Source organism: Vicugna pacos, chromosome 2, assembly GCF_048564905.1.
Source record: "Vicugna pacos chromosome 2, VicPac4, whole genome shotgun sequence".
Lineage (NCBI taxonomy): Eukaryota > Metazoa > Chordata > Mammalia > Artiodactyla > Camelidae > Vicugna > Vicugna pacos.
The window spans coordinates 60,162,224-60,175,188 of record NC_132988.1 but is presented as its reverse complement, the minus strand read 5'-3'; the positions used below and the strand labels follow the sequence as shown (position 1 = coordinate 60,175,188).

General features: G+C 34.5%; 1 long non-coding RNA gene across 1 annotated transcript in view; it reads right to left on the bottom strand.

Moving 5' to 3' along the window:
* Positions 1 to 10,259: 10,259 nt before the first annotated feature.
* Positions 10,260 to 12,965, bottom strand: part of LOC116285182 (uncharacterized) — a 414,943-nt gene continuing 412,237 nt past the window's right edge. Inside the window, exon 4 of the long non-coding RNA XR_012060295.1 lies at positions 10,260 to 10,317. This is a non-coding gene — a long non-coding RNA (uncharacterized lncRNA). The remainder of the gene's footprint in view (positions 10,318 to 12,965) is intronic.

The following is a 12,965-nucleotide window of genomic DNA, read 5'->3' as shown; positions in this document are numbered from 1 at the left end:
TTTTAATATCATGTGGTCAATTATAAACTCACTGTCATCAATATGCCTACCTATAGCATTTGCCCTATGACAAATTAGCTGGATTTTATCTGCTTAAAACTGAAAACTCAAAAAAAAATTTGTTGGAATTGCTTGGAAAATCACAGTATCATAATGGCTGTGGATTAAGATCTGAGGGGTTTTCATATGGGTGAAACATGGGAGCTTCTAAAGCTGAACCTTTTAATATAGTTTTATCTGCTTAGAAATTTCTCTCTTAAAACGTGATCTCTATAATTACTCTCTTGGTTGCAAATAACAGAAATACAACTCAATTTTATTTTTAACTCAAATTTGATTAAGCCAAAGAGAATTTATTAGCTCATATTATGGAGAATATCAGAAATACAACTAGCTTCAGTAAAGACAGGATCCAAGAATACTGTCGGGTTTCCCCTTTCTTCCTTCCTCCCTCCCTCCCCCGACTCCTTCTTTTCCTCTCTCCATTCCTTACTCTCTTTTTTTTCTTCCTTCCTCTCTCTCATCCATCATTTTTTCTCCATTCTTCAGCTCTGATTTCTTGTTGTGGTTCCATTTTCAAATTGGCTTTCTCCACATATTTGTAAAAGCAGCTTAGCTGACAGCATGTTAAAAAAGACAGTGATTTTATGCTTAACAAAAGCTTTGAGATAGGCACTAATTGGCCTGGTTTGCTTATATACCTGTCTTTGAACTAACCTCCATGTTACTCTGATTGCCAGGCCTGTGATACCGGTTTCACCCCTAACACACCCATAGGGTAACTTAGGCTTCCTTGAGCCATGTGGTTTAAAAATGGTGGAATCATGGCTTCACATAATGATGTGGTCACTGAGTCCATTACATCCCAAAATTTAACTATGATACACACACACTTCTCTTCCCACACAATATCAAAATTCTAGTTGCAACGTGACTCTACTATTTCAACTTCAGTTAAAAGGACAATCACTCTATCAACAAGGACAAATAACCCAAGGTTTTGTATAATTATTGCCTCTAGCTCTATGACCAACACTGGTGAGTGATATCTATTCCACCCAGTCATATTTACATGAAGCTATTCATAGTCTGGCAATTTTAGGGACCTAAAATATAGAATTTGAAAGGCATTTAATCTAAAATAGATAGCAGTTTGACAACTGCTCTGCTTTCATATATAAAAATACGCCAGTACTGTAGCCTTGGGAGGGAAATCCCCATTGCCATCTAATCTCTATTCAACACATTCCATATTTTAGGGTCTGTTACTTGGAAAGTACAAGCCCATTTCCTATTTATAATTTTTCTTAGGTTATTATGTCTGCAAATATCATAAATCTAAAGTTCAGGACAATTAGCTAGAGGTGTTTCTGAGTTCAATGGGTTATCTAAACAAGTCACCAGAGCATCTCTTTTCATTACATTACTCTGTTTTCCTCCATGTTGGTTTATTTATGGGCCAAATTCTTCCTATGAGATGGCAAAGATGATCCTTGGTAGCTCTAGGCTTAAATTTTTGGAGAGGTAACATATCCAGGAAAGAAAGGAAAGTTATTTTCCAACATTCTAACAAAATCCTCTAAGTAGGACTCTTATCAACTTTGCTTGAGTCACGTGCTTCTGAATCCATCACTGAGGTGATGTGAATGCAAAGGACTTGTACAGAATATTCTCATACCTTGACCTAGGAGGTGAGATCAACGTCACATTAACCACATAGACCAAGAATGAAGTGGGGCCATTTTTCCAAACAGATGCTTGACAAAACACCAGGCTAGATTTCCTATAGTTGACACTGCCAGAGAGGAGACTTACTAATAAGTGAGGTGCTTGGTACTATGTGTAATGACCTCCAATTTCTTTCAATGGTCTTTTGAACATAAAGCATCAATAGCAAGTGCCAAAAATTGACTTTGGTCTGTTCTTTTTTTTCAACTTTCACCAACTTTTCTCTTTCCTCTCCTACATTATGCAATTTAGTTCCACAATCATATACTGAATATTTGTTCTTTGTTTTTAAATACATATGACATAACCTTTAATTAGTGGTAGTCTAGTAGAGAAGACAGACATATAAAATGGGCAATTCTATTATAAGAGAGAAATGAATACACACTACAGTGGAACTAAACTGTACTAATTTATTTGATCAGAATTGTAAAAATACTCTTTTCCAAATTACATATTCTGTGCCTGTGAGTCTGTTTTTATTCCTGGGAATATAATAATGTTCAATAGTTATGCGAGGCTTCTTTTTACTCAGTTTTTGCTGGTCTCTTAAAATAGATGTTATGTAATAAGAGGATAACCTTAAGCCAATTGCATAATTTAGATATGCTGTAAGTATTATTATTAAATGAGTTACCCGGAATCACTTCCCACCACACATATTGATGTATATTATCCAGATACACCAAAAAATGGTTTTGAATGGTAGGCAATGAAGCCAAAATATAAAAATCTTTCTAGAAAGTGAGGACTGTAAAGTATGACTTCTAAAAGTACATATCATCTTCTGAATTTAAAGATACCAATATAAAGTTGACACTTTGATTCATTCACAGGAGTTATGGCAATTAACAGTAATAGGAGTTTAAACTTCACAAAGAATGCAGAATTACCACTCAATAGTAAAATATTGTAAAGTTTTCTTTACAAATATTTTTGATATAACCTGGACTTATCAAGTCCGTCATTTTGGCATAAATACTCTCAGAATACATCTGGGAAAACTAAACTCATGAGATTTATGGTTTTTGTAGGGAAAATCAGTCTCTGATTTCTTCATCTCATTATTAATGATAAGGGTTAAAAGGCAAGAGATAAGTAACCTAAATGATGAAACAATATGTCAGGTTTTATGGTATTCCAAGACAAATCAAGTAACTTACAGATATGGTTTCAGAATTGCAGTTTACCAGCAAAAACCATGTATCTAAGAAACAAGTTTAATATGATCATGTTCCAGCTATGCATGGCTGCCTATGTAACTGTAAAATGATCAATATATACTTAGAAAGGGACTCTAAGACAGGGACCATTCCTCAGGGAAAACTGAGCCAGCCTCATTTCCTATGTATTCATATGAGAACAAGTATACAATTTTTTAAACATTTAATGCAGAATGGTTGCCATGTAATTTAATAAATGAAGAATTAAGAACAAGAAGAGAAAAAAACTGGATTTCTTGAAATGTTTCCTTATAATCTCTGAATTGATGGAGAAATTAGAAATATAACCTTAAGGTATATGATGATGCATTATCATTTTTATTATCATTATGTAATGGTGTTGTCAAAGGATACCCAGTAGAAGCTACAACCGTTAACAAGCAAAACAGCATTTTAGCTTTCAACATTTCTCCCTCAAATGTCACATAGAAACAGGGGTAACGGAGAAGACAGAAGAAAAAAAAAAGAGATTCTGAAGTAGAAAGGATATTTGAAAGTTTTTAATTAAAAAAATTAGTTGAAATTTTTATTCATAGCTTGCATATTTCCAATAATTAACATATAAAAAATAAATAATAGCTGATGTTAGGATTTAAGAGCAAAGAAGGATCTACAGTTCTTTACTTCCTTGGGCTTTCATTGAGGAATTCTCCTCAATACATTAAAATAATTCCATGAGAATGCATGCTGTTGTATTTACATAAACAACTTCAGAGCTCATGAAGCAGATGGGTGAATATGATTCCCCATCATTACAAAGCTCTACCTTCTGCAATAGGGTCTAGAGATTGTAGGCGACAAAGTATGGTTGGAAAACTGTCAGAAATTCCAAAGTTATATTCCCATGATGCCTCCTCAACAAGACAGGCAGGGGACAAAATCCATTAAGTCAGTTAAATACAATTATGCTTGTTGATGGCCTCAGGGTTGAGAATATGAGTATGAAATTAGACCACCAAGTCTGCAATAATGTTTGAAGAATGCAGGACTTGCCACCTAAAACTCTCTTTCCCTCACTGACAGCAAAGTCCCTTTTGCCGTGTAATGTAACATGGTCACAGGTTCTGGACTTTGGAGATGGCATCTTTAGGGAGCCATTTTACTGTGCCTACTATAGTTCCCCTTTTAAAGTACGGATTCTCAAAGAAAGAAGTCATACTTTGAATCAGTCCATCTAAACTCGTCACAGCCAAGAATGCTTCACATAGGCTCTATAATTTGAAATTTTGTATCTAGTCTGCAAAGTGTATTTATTAAGTGGCTGGGAATTCATTGTGTTTTTATTAAATAAAGTAGTTTATTACTAACAATTAGACCATTTGATTACCAGGAGGTAGCCATTGTTATTAAAATGAGTTCATATCACAAAGAAACATCATATTTGCCTTCATTTGCTTATCTTTATATTAAGTTGTTCAGGTTAGACTTTTTGGAACACATTGGATATTTTTAATTCATGCTTAAATGTTCCTGAATAACCCTAGATTTTATTAATTTATTCAATTATGAATTTGAATCACAAAATATCCTAACGATGAAGAAATGAAGCATTTTGACTCCTATTCACCTCTTTCTATTAGAGAGTAAAATCATTCCTAACAGCCCTCCAGTAGACTTCCTTTCAGGTCCCACTGGCCAGGTTTCATTTCCATTGTGGCAGATCACTTCTGTCAACAAAGAGGAGGAGAGGAGGTGGTTGTTGGGTAGCAACCAACACCATCGGACTGGCACTGACAGTTTAACAATAAAATCCGTAATTTGCACTGGCTATACAAATAGTTTGGCTCTGTTTTTGATGTTTGGTTGCTGACAGCTTTTTAAGCCCTACCTCTTCTGCTCCATATCTGGACAAGCTGATAAGAAATAATCCCAGGCACTTTTACATTTGGCTCCATGGGAGCCTCATCCTGGCTCCACTCCCTGATTACCATAAAAATCCCAAAGCAGTCTCCTTTTCTTGCTTTCCCAAGCTATTTTTTAACCAGTTTGGGAGTCTGCCTTGCTCTGTCCAGAAAACCTCATTTATGTGAGTCATAAACTTTTCTATAGCCTCTCAGTGTGTATGTAGTAACATGAGTCTTGATATCCAAACCAAATTTTGATGAGGATTCATCCTTTTTCTGTGGGATAGCTTAAACAAGGTCTTAACTTCTATAAAAGTATTTTTAAATGCATTAACTCTTTTGATCTGTACAATAATTCTTTCTGGTAGTTCTAATTAGCAAAATGGTTACAGATTAGTAAACTGGGATTCTAGAATATAAGTGACTTCCCCAAAGACAGGTGGTAAATGAAAAACCTAGGTCTCAAAAACTCCAATTCAGTACCATTGCTTCTGTACTACAGTACCACTGATACATTTTCCAAATATGGTTTGGTAAAATGTCCTTATTTCAAGAATAATTTAAAATTAATGATACATTATATGAGGCTTGCAAAATTCCTGCACAAGCAAAATTTATGCAGAAGCAGAAAACATATGTCAAATAACTGTATGATAAAGATGATAAATATTGGCACTTAAATTTTTAAAAATGAACTATTTCAAGACCTCTGAAAGTTCCAATGACATAATAACCAGAAATTATTCTGTACAGGTTAGGATTATATACATGTATGTCATACCCAATTATGTATAAGCGTGTTTGTGTGTGTGTGTGTGTGTGTGTGTGTGTGTGTTTCACGAAGGTTTTAAAACCTCCCTATGAGTCAGTCACTATGCTCAATGCCTTACGTACTCCATCCCATTTGATCCTCATAGTAACCATAGAAGTTAGATATGTTTCCTCTTTCACAAATGACAAACCAGAGTCTTAGAGAGTTCATGTAACTTGTTCAGATTATAGACCTGAACGTAGGAGACCTGGGATTTGAAAACAGACTACCTGAATACAAAAAAGTTTGTAATCTTAACAAAGATTTGATACTATCTACCTGATAATTTTTCTTCTAGAAATTATCATATTTTGGGAGGCTATTAATCAGAGTATTTGAAACATTTTAACTGTATTTATTGCTAAAAATTCTATGTTTAAATATATCACTAACTCAGACTTACCAATAATTTCAAGGTAATGGTTACTAAATGTAATTTTCCATGTCCTAGGAGAAAGCCTGAGTATCCATACAATATCACATTTTTAGAAATTATTGTTAAAGAAAATGAAAACACTTTAATAATCAACTTTATGTGTTCATTATTCATTTTAGTAATTCCTTGCATTTCTATAGTTAGTTTTACAGTTCTAAAGTGCTTTCACATTCTCATTTGCTCCTCATAAACCTATCAAGGTTGGAAGAGAAAGCATTATTGTTCCTATTTTATAGCCACAGCTACCACAAAGAAAACTTATACATGTTTCAGAGTCTGATGTAATGCTTTTGATTTCAGAATAAACAAAAATGTTGAAAATATGACAGTTCCTGAAAAAAAATTATTTTTTAAAAAGTCATTTAATATCTCATTGTGTGCCCCACTGCAAGAAGTTATTTATAAAAGATGCTTCCAGTTGAAAAGTTTTTGAAGTCTTTTTTAATTTTTTAAAACCTTATGCATATTAAACATGTAATATGTTTGGGGAGTGTAGAACTTGCTGCACAATGAAGTATCAAATCAGCAACAAGAAATAAAAGAAGGCTTTTAAATATTATTTTAATTTGCTTTAATTACTTTTAATATTACTTCTTCAATAAGATGACCTATTTAAAATTAGGATAGTAAGGAATAAACTTTATTTATTCATTTGCTAATTCATTCAACAAACTTATTGAGCCCTGACAAATATGGCCTTAATGTTCCCCTTAGCTTATTATCTAGACTTCAGACAAGCTTCTCCCTGACTTGAAACCCTTAAATTCCCTTTACTTAGAGAATTTATTTAGAAAACTTACAATTAGAAATTATTTCTTTAACCTTTTGAGGTTGAATTTTTAAAAATAGCTTCCTGCTAATTTTATAACCCAGGAATGTCTTTCTCAAGGACCTACAAAGCCAACCCTTGGAAAGGTAATCATCAAGCAAGACAGAATCCCTGTTTTCCAGTTTCTGTGGGAGGGTGGAAGCCTAACTTGCTCCAAGCTGTGAAACTACCCCCTGTCACAAAGACAGGAGAAAGTTTAACCACAATCCTTCTGCCCAGCTCTTAAAAACATTCCCATCCTTCGTTCAGCAGAGTTAATCTCAGACTATTTATGGCCTCTCTCTCACACAGTAGCTTCAAATAGTTTTCCTTGCTTATAGGACTTCACTGGGTGCAATTTTTGTTTTGACAGAATTCGTTATTTCTGAAGCCCTTTGAGAGGCATTGAGGATAACCCTAGATGAGTAGCATGGTTACCCTACCCTCAAGTAGTTCAGAGTTCGGGTTACAGGAAGGAGGAGCATGCAAATAATTAAATAGGTCATTAGAGTCTGTCCAGGGGTATTATAAAAAGGAAACACATGTCGACTGAAAAGACAGCATTTCAGATAGCTCTGAGTAACTGCTCAGAAGAGGCGGGGGGAACTCAGTATTACATATGATTTTAGTGGAAGGGGTACATACAGTCAAGCACACATTTACAAAGAGGCTTGCTCCTAGTCACCAGGAGTAGATGTCATCGTTAATGACTTTAGTGCTTTTCTAAATATGAGGAGATGCAAAAATTTGGGCTCATTAAATCTTCTCCTGAAAATATCTAACTATCTATGTTCTGCCAGTGTTCCCAGAGCACAGAGGGCCTCATTCCTGATCTCCACCCTGAACTCCTTCCAGGGCGTGTAGGAGGTCAGTGGCTGCAGCGGCTCATGATTTAATCCGAGGAGAGGTAGATGGCAAGTGACAACGTGATCCAATCTTTGTAGAGGCAGATGGCAAGTGCCAATTTTTAGTTGGCAGACAGAATGCTAAATAATTTAGAAACAACAAGTAAACCAAGGCAGCTAAACAAGTAGGTCATGTAAAACTTTCCACAACAAAATTTGAAGTAAATCTTAAAGATAAGCTACTAGTAAATTTTAGGGTTCCCATTGCAAGCAAGGGGTTGTCACTAGTAAGAGTTAGAAATTAATACCAGCACCATTCCAGCTGCCCTAACAACAATGGTAGCCACATATTTATCCTATCTTTACCATATCCTTTGTGCAATACTTCTGAAAGTCACTTGCTCAGAGGATGTAAATATTAGTAAGGTTTAATCCTGGCCTCAAAAAGCTCACACTCTGCATTAATCCTCAAGATGTAATTAGCAGTTTAAACTGGCAAGGCTGCAAAACAGTACAGTCTGTCATTGGCTTCACCTTTCACTACTACCATACACTTCTTCTGGCACCCAAAATATACTAAAGTCCCAGGGCTGTCCTGGCCTCCAGGTACTCAAACTCATACACTGTGCTAGCCTGCCTGGCTGCCTTCTTGTACTTTTTCCTGCTAATTAAGTAACATGTCTGTAACATTTATGTAATTGTCTCAGAGACTAAATTCTACTCATCCATTTTAATATTAAACAAATTTTGTCAATAAAGTGGTTCTAACACAGTAAGAGGTAGTAAATTTAAGTTCTTCTTACTGGCATTGTTAAAAAATAAGCTAAGATATATTAAAAATGTTGAGTTTCAGCAAAAATCAATTCCAATCAGGCAGTATCAACCTGGAAATGGTTGGAGTGCTCCAATGATAGGAAATAGGAGAGAGACTTTTATGGATAAAAGGAAGAAGCAAAACAAGAAACTTACTTGATTGGCTATAGCTTAAGCTTTTGTCCTATTTGAAAGAGTTTAGTTGGCTGTTTGTGATTGGTTGTTCTTAGGTTTTGTTTTCTTAACTCTGAGACATTTACAGACTTAGGTTTTGGGTTTCTTATAAAGGCTGCTAAGGTATTAGAACCACCTCTGATAGCCTCCTTGTTTAATTAATAACAGCCTACATCAGGAAGTGTGTGGTGAAGGAAACAAAAATTTCCTAAGTCAACCACCTTCTGAAACTTGAAAGAGGCTCAGGGGACTGATACACCACAATTAAAATCTTGCCTCCTCCACTCACTTCTGGGTGACTTGGGGAAGTATCTTTCCCTTTGCTAGCTTTCACTTCTCTGAGCTGCCAAATGAAAAAAACAAAACAAAACTGTCCCTTCCTATAAAGTATTGGAAAATTAGCTATCCCTGACCACTAGTGAGGGCTCGATAAATGTGAGTTATAAGTAACTTCTTTCTAATCATTCATTCACTCAATAAATATTTGTTGGTGGCTAATGTTTGCCATGCACTGTTCTGGGAACAGGTGACAAAGCAATGAACAACATTAAATACATTCTCCCAACTGGTCATCAGACTTCTATTTGAAGACCTCCAGTGACAGGAAACCTACTACCTCCTGAAATGGCTCATTCAGGCAATTCTGACTGTGAGAAAAAAGCAGTTGCTTCACAATTTCTATCCATTAACTCTATTTCCATAGCACTAGAGCACCTACTGAGTAAGTGTGTTGGCTTTTCACCATGCAAGCTTTTAAATATAGAAGGTAGTTTGGGTGAAGTCTGGCTACCTAAGGGCCTGCAATGCTCTCTGACTCTGGACGGGTTGCTTCCTCCAAATCTACTCTTTGCTTGTTTTCCTCTGTTTCTTTGAAAGAATGGTATACAGAAGTAGCCATAGTATTTCCTCTTTTAAGATACTGTACCTCTTTTTAATAAAATCTAGGCTCAAAGTAGATTTACCAACAACAACATGACAATAACAATTCATATTGGGCTTTAGGTCATCTGAAAGCTTATTGGTCTAAGTCCCATATCCCTCATTTTATACTTGTGAAGTTTTGTGTTTTTTAAAAAATAAAGTGCAGAATGGTTTATAGTTTATCTTTTTATATAATTTATCACAGCAACATATTGATATCAATTTGCCTCTAGCTTTTTACCATGTGACATTTTACTGTCCCTCTCAATTTTGTATAATTTGCAAATTCAAACATGTCCCATCTCTCTCCAAATAGGTTACTGCTATAAAATGTGGACCATTGTCAGTGTTGAGAGACGAACTCATTGTTTCTGTGTTAAAATTCTCCGTCCAATTTGATATCAAGCTATCCATCATTAATGTCTGGATACCATCAATCCATTATATATCCATCAGATAATGCTATTCTCTCTAGACCCATACTACCATGGTGAAAATTGGAATTACAATTTCCAATATCCTCTTCTGGCATTTATCTTAGTCTCTATAATTCTTTAAAGCTACTCTCTAATATTCCTTCTACAAGTTCTTTCATAGAATAGAATCTAATCACAGAACAAAAGAAATTCACTTTTCGAATCCAATCATTCCCTTACCGTCTCTTCATCCTTCGGGGGTGTTGTCTCCTTTCTCTTCATTTCCAGACATCATTTGCTTTGAATGAGAGGACAACAATTTGAGCAGTTATGATCTCTTCACATCCTTCTCATTAATATTTTCCCTCTAGACCCATGGAGTGGGCTTATTCCCTTCCTTCCCTCTCGCCTTCCTTTCTCACTCCCTTTTACCCTCCCCCACTTCCCTTCCTCCTCTCCTCCTTCCTTCTTCCTTCCCACTCTTCCTCCCTCTTTCTGCCTGTGCTTCCCTCTCTTCAGTCTCCTGGCTCCCATCTGCTTCTCTTTCTCCAGAAATGATTATAAAATAAAATGTTGTTATCAAGAGGTAGTATAAAGTGCAAAGAGCACAAAGAGCACAAATTTTTGATGGAGCAAATAATTCTCTACAGTTTGGGCATTTGCTTAATCTCTTTAGATTTACTTCAGAGGTTTTTACGAACAATAATTGAACAGATGTAAAAAACTTAGAGCATCTTTAAAGCATAATAGATGTTAAATAAATGTTAATGCAGCATGAGTTTAAAGTTACAATTCCACAATTTAGATGGCTAAAATATGTAATTTGTGTTTTTACCAGAAATAGATTCAGTCTCTACTACAGATTCCCCATTCCCACTCAGTAGTGGGGAGAAGGGAAGCAGCAGGACAAGACCTTCAACTTGGCACGAAAAGTGTCTTAGTCTATCTCAGTCTCAAAAACAGTGGGTTTTGGATGTTTGTTGTTTTTGTTGTTGTTTGGGAAATACACAGTAAATTTTAAAAGGCAAATTCTATTCATGCAGATTTTCCTACTTCTTCCAGGAAACTCCCCTCTCTCCTTATTTCCATGGTGGTCTCAGGCAAAATTTTCATGATAGTCACCCTTCCTCTGGCCCCATTTACACAGCACAGTGCTTTCTCCTTCATCTCTGTATCTGGTGCAAACTTCCCTTCCATCATATTTTATATCCTGAATATGACTTAAAATAAAATTTTATTTATTCTAAAATTCTGATTTGAGTCCTCCATACAAGGCTCTTGAATTGTAAAAGTGAGTATTTGGAACAGACTGTCTACAGGCAAATTAGAAAAGAATCACACTATCCTTGAGTTAAAAAAAAGAAGTGAAATTGTTTCTTTTCATTTTTAATAATGACAGTGATACGAAACATAAAGCCATTCTGTGCAAATTCTATAAATCAAAATTTGAAAATAATATACCAAATATAAATTTTTAATTATAATTATTTAAAAGTTAAGGTCAGTAGGATATAAGCATTGGTTGTAAAAGAGTTATTTATGCTCCTTGCTTTCAAGGAAATGAAAGTATTTATTACAATTTCCATGCATACTTGCTCCAATATTTGTTTTCTTTAAAAAAATAAATTCATGTGGCAGGATACATCTTAAGTCATTTTTGATGTGTTTTATGGGAAACTTCTTTTTTTTGCTGGCAAAGTTAATATAGAACAAGGGCTATAAAAGTATTTTAAAAGATGTCTAGCAAATTTGTGTCTAAATATTTTGCAAGTCTATAATGAAAGCTCTATCAGGTTTTATAAAATTTAAGCATTTTAGTTCTTTAAAAATAGAGGTTTTATCGATAGCATGTTTCTTGCTATGGTCATAAGTTAATTTCATTAGTAAATATATATGCCACTTTAAATGTATAAAATCTAACTCTTTCAACACAGTAAATCTTTAGTAAAGAAGAAATTGCATTGGGCATGGAAAAGATTGATTTTCAGATTATCTTTGAATCATAGATGTGCTGATTGTGAGGTTCACACTCAAAGTGAGTTTTCTTTATTCTTTTTCTAGGGTGTTTTGAATGGGAGAAACTGATGTCAGTACTGTTAGTCTGACATTTAGTTGGAATCAATGTTTTCATAAATGTCAACAATTTGTTTTCATCAAAGAATTTCATTATCTCTTCAACAATTTCAGAGACTTTTATACACTGACTTTTGTTCATGTATCATTTTGCTTAAAATATTGTTAGTATAGACCAAATAATTTTAAGTATATTTTAAGTATATCTTTGATTTTCATTACAGAATCTAGATCCTTATCAATACATCAACAATTTCTAAAATAGTATTAGAAGAGTATCCTCCAATGAATATTCTGTGGCCCAAGGGCATCAATTCAACTTTCTTACTGCTGTTTTGACAATGGCTTCAAATTTATGCAGGAAATGTATTTTTAGTATACTTCAACATTTGTTCACATTGTAGTGTTTTAAATGTATCAGAATCAATAAAGATTTTTACCTTATTGTTTACCACAAAATTTAGACAATGCATGGAATGAGAAGTATAAAATACCTTTAACTACTCTGAATATCTTCTATCCATTCTCCTTTCCAAGCATATGTGCAGTACTGTTGTTTCTCTTATACCTCAAGTTATTTTTTTATGTCTCGATTTAAAGGTTTTGGCAAAAACTAAATTTTGTATATAATTTACTCAACAAGACCTTGCCCATATTCTTCTTATGTTCACTTTCACTCTCTGTTTAGAATGCCTCAATAGTCTATCGAATTTCAATTTTGAATACACTACTTTTGCTCTTTTCATCTTTGTCAAGATTATTTGATGAAGGTTGTCTATGTTTTGTCCCTTCTCATTTTTCAGTTGAATATTTTCCATCTTCAAATAGAATAAAATATATAGAATCTTTTGGTTTGTAATAAAGTAAAAGGAT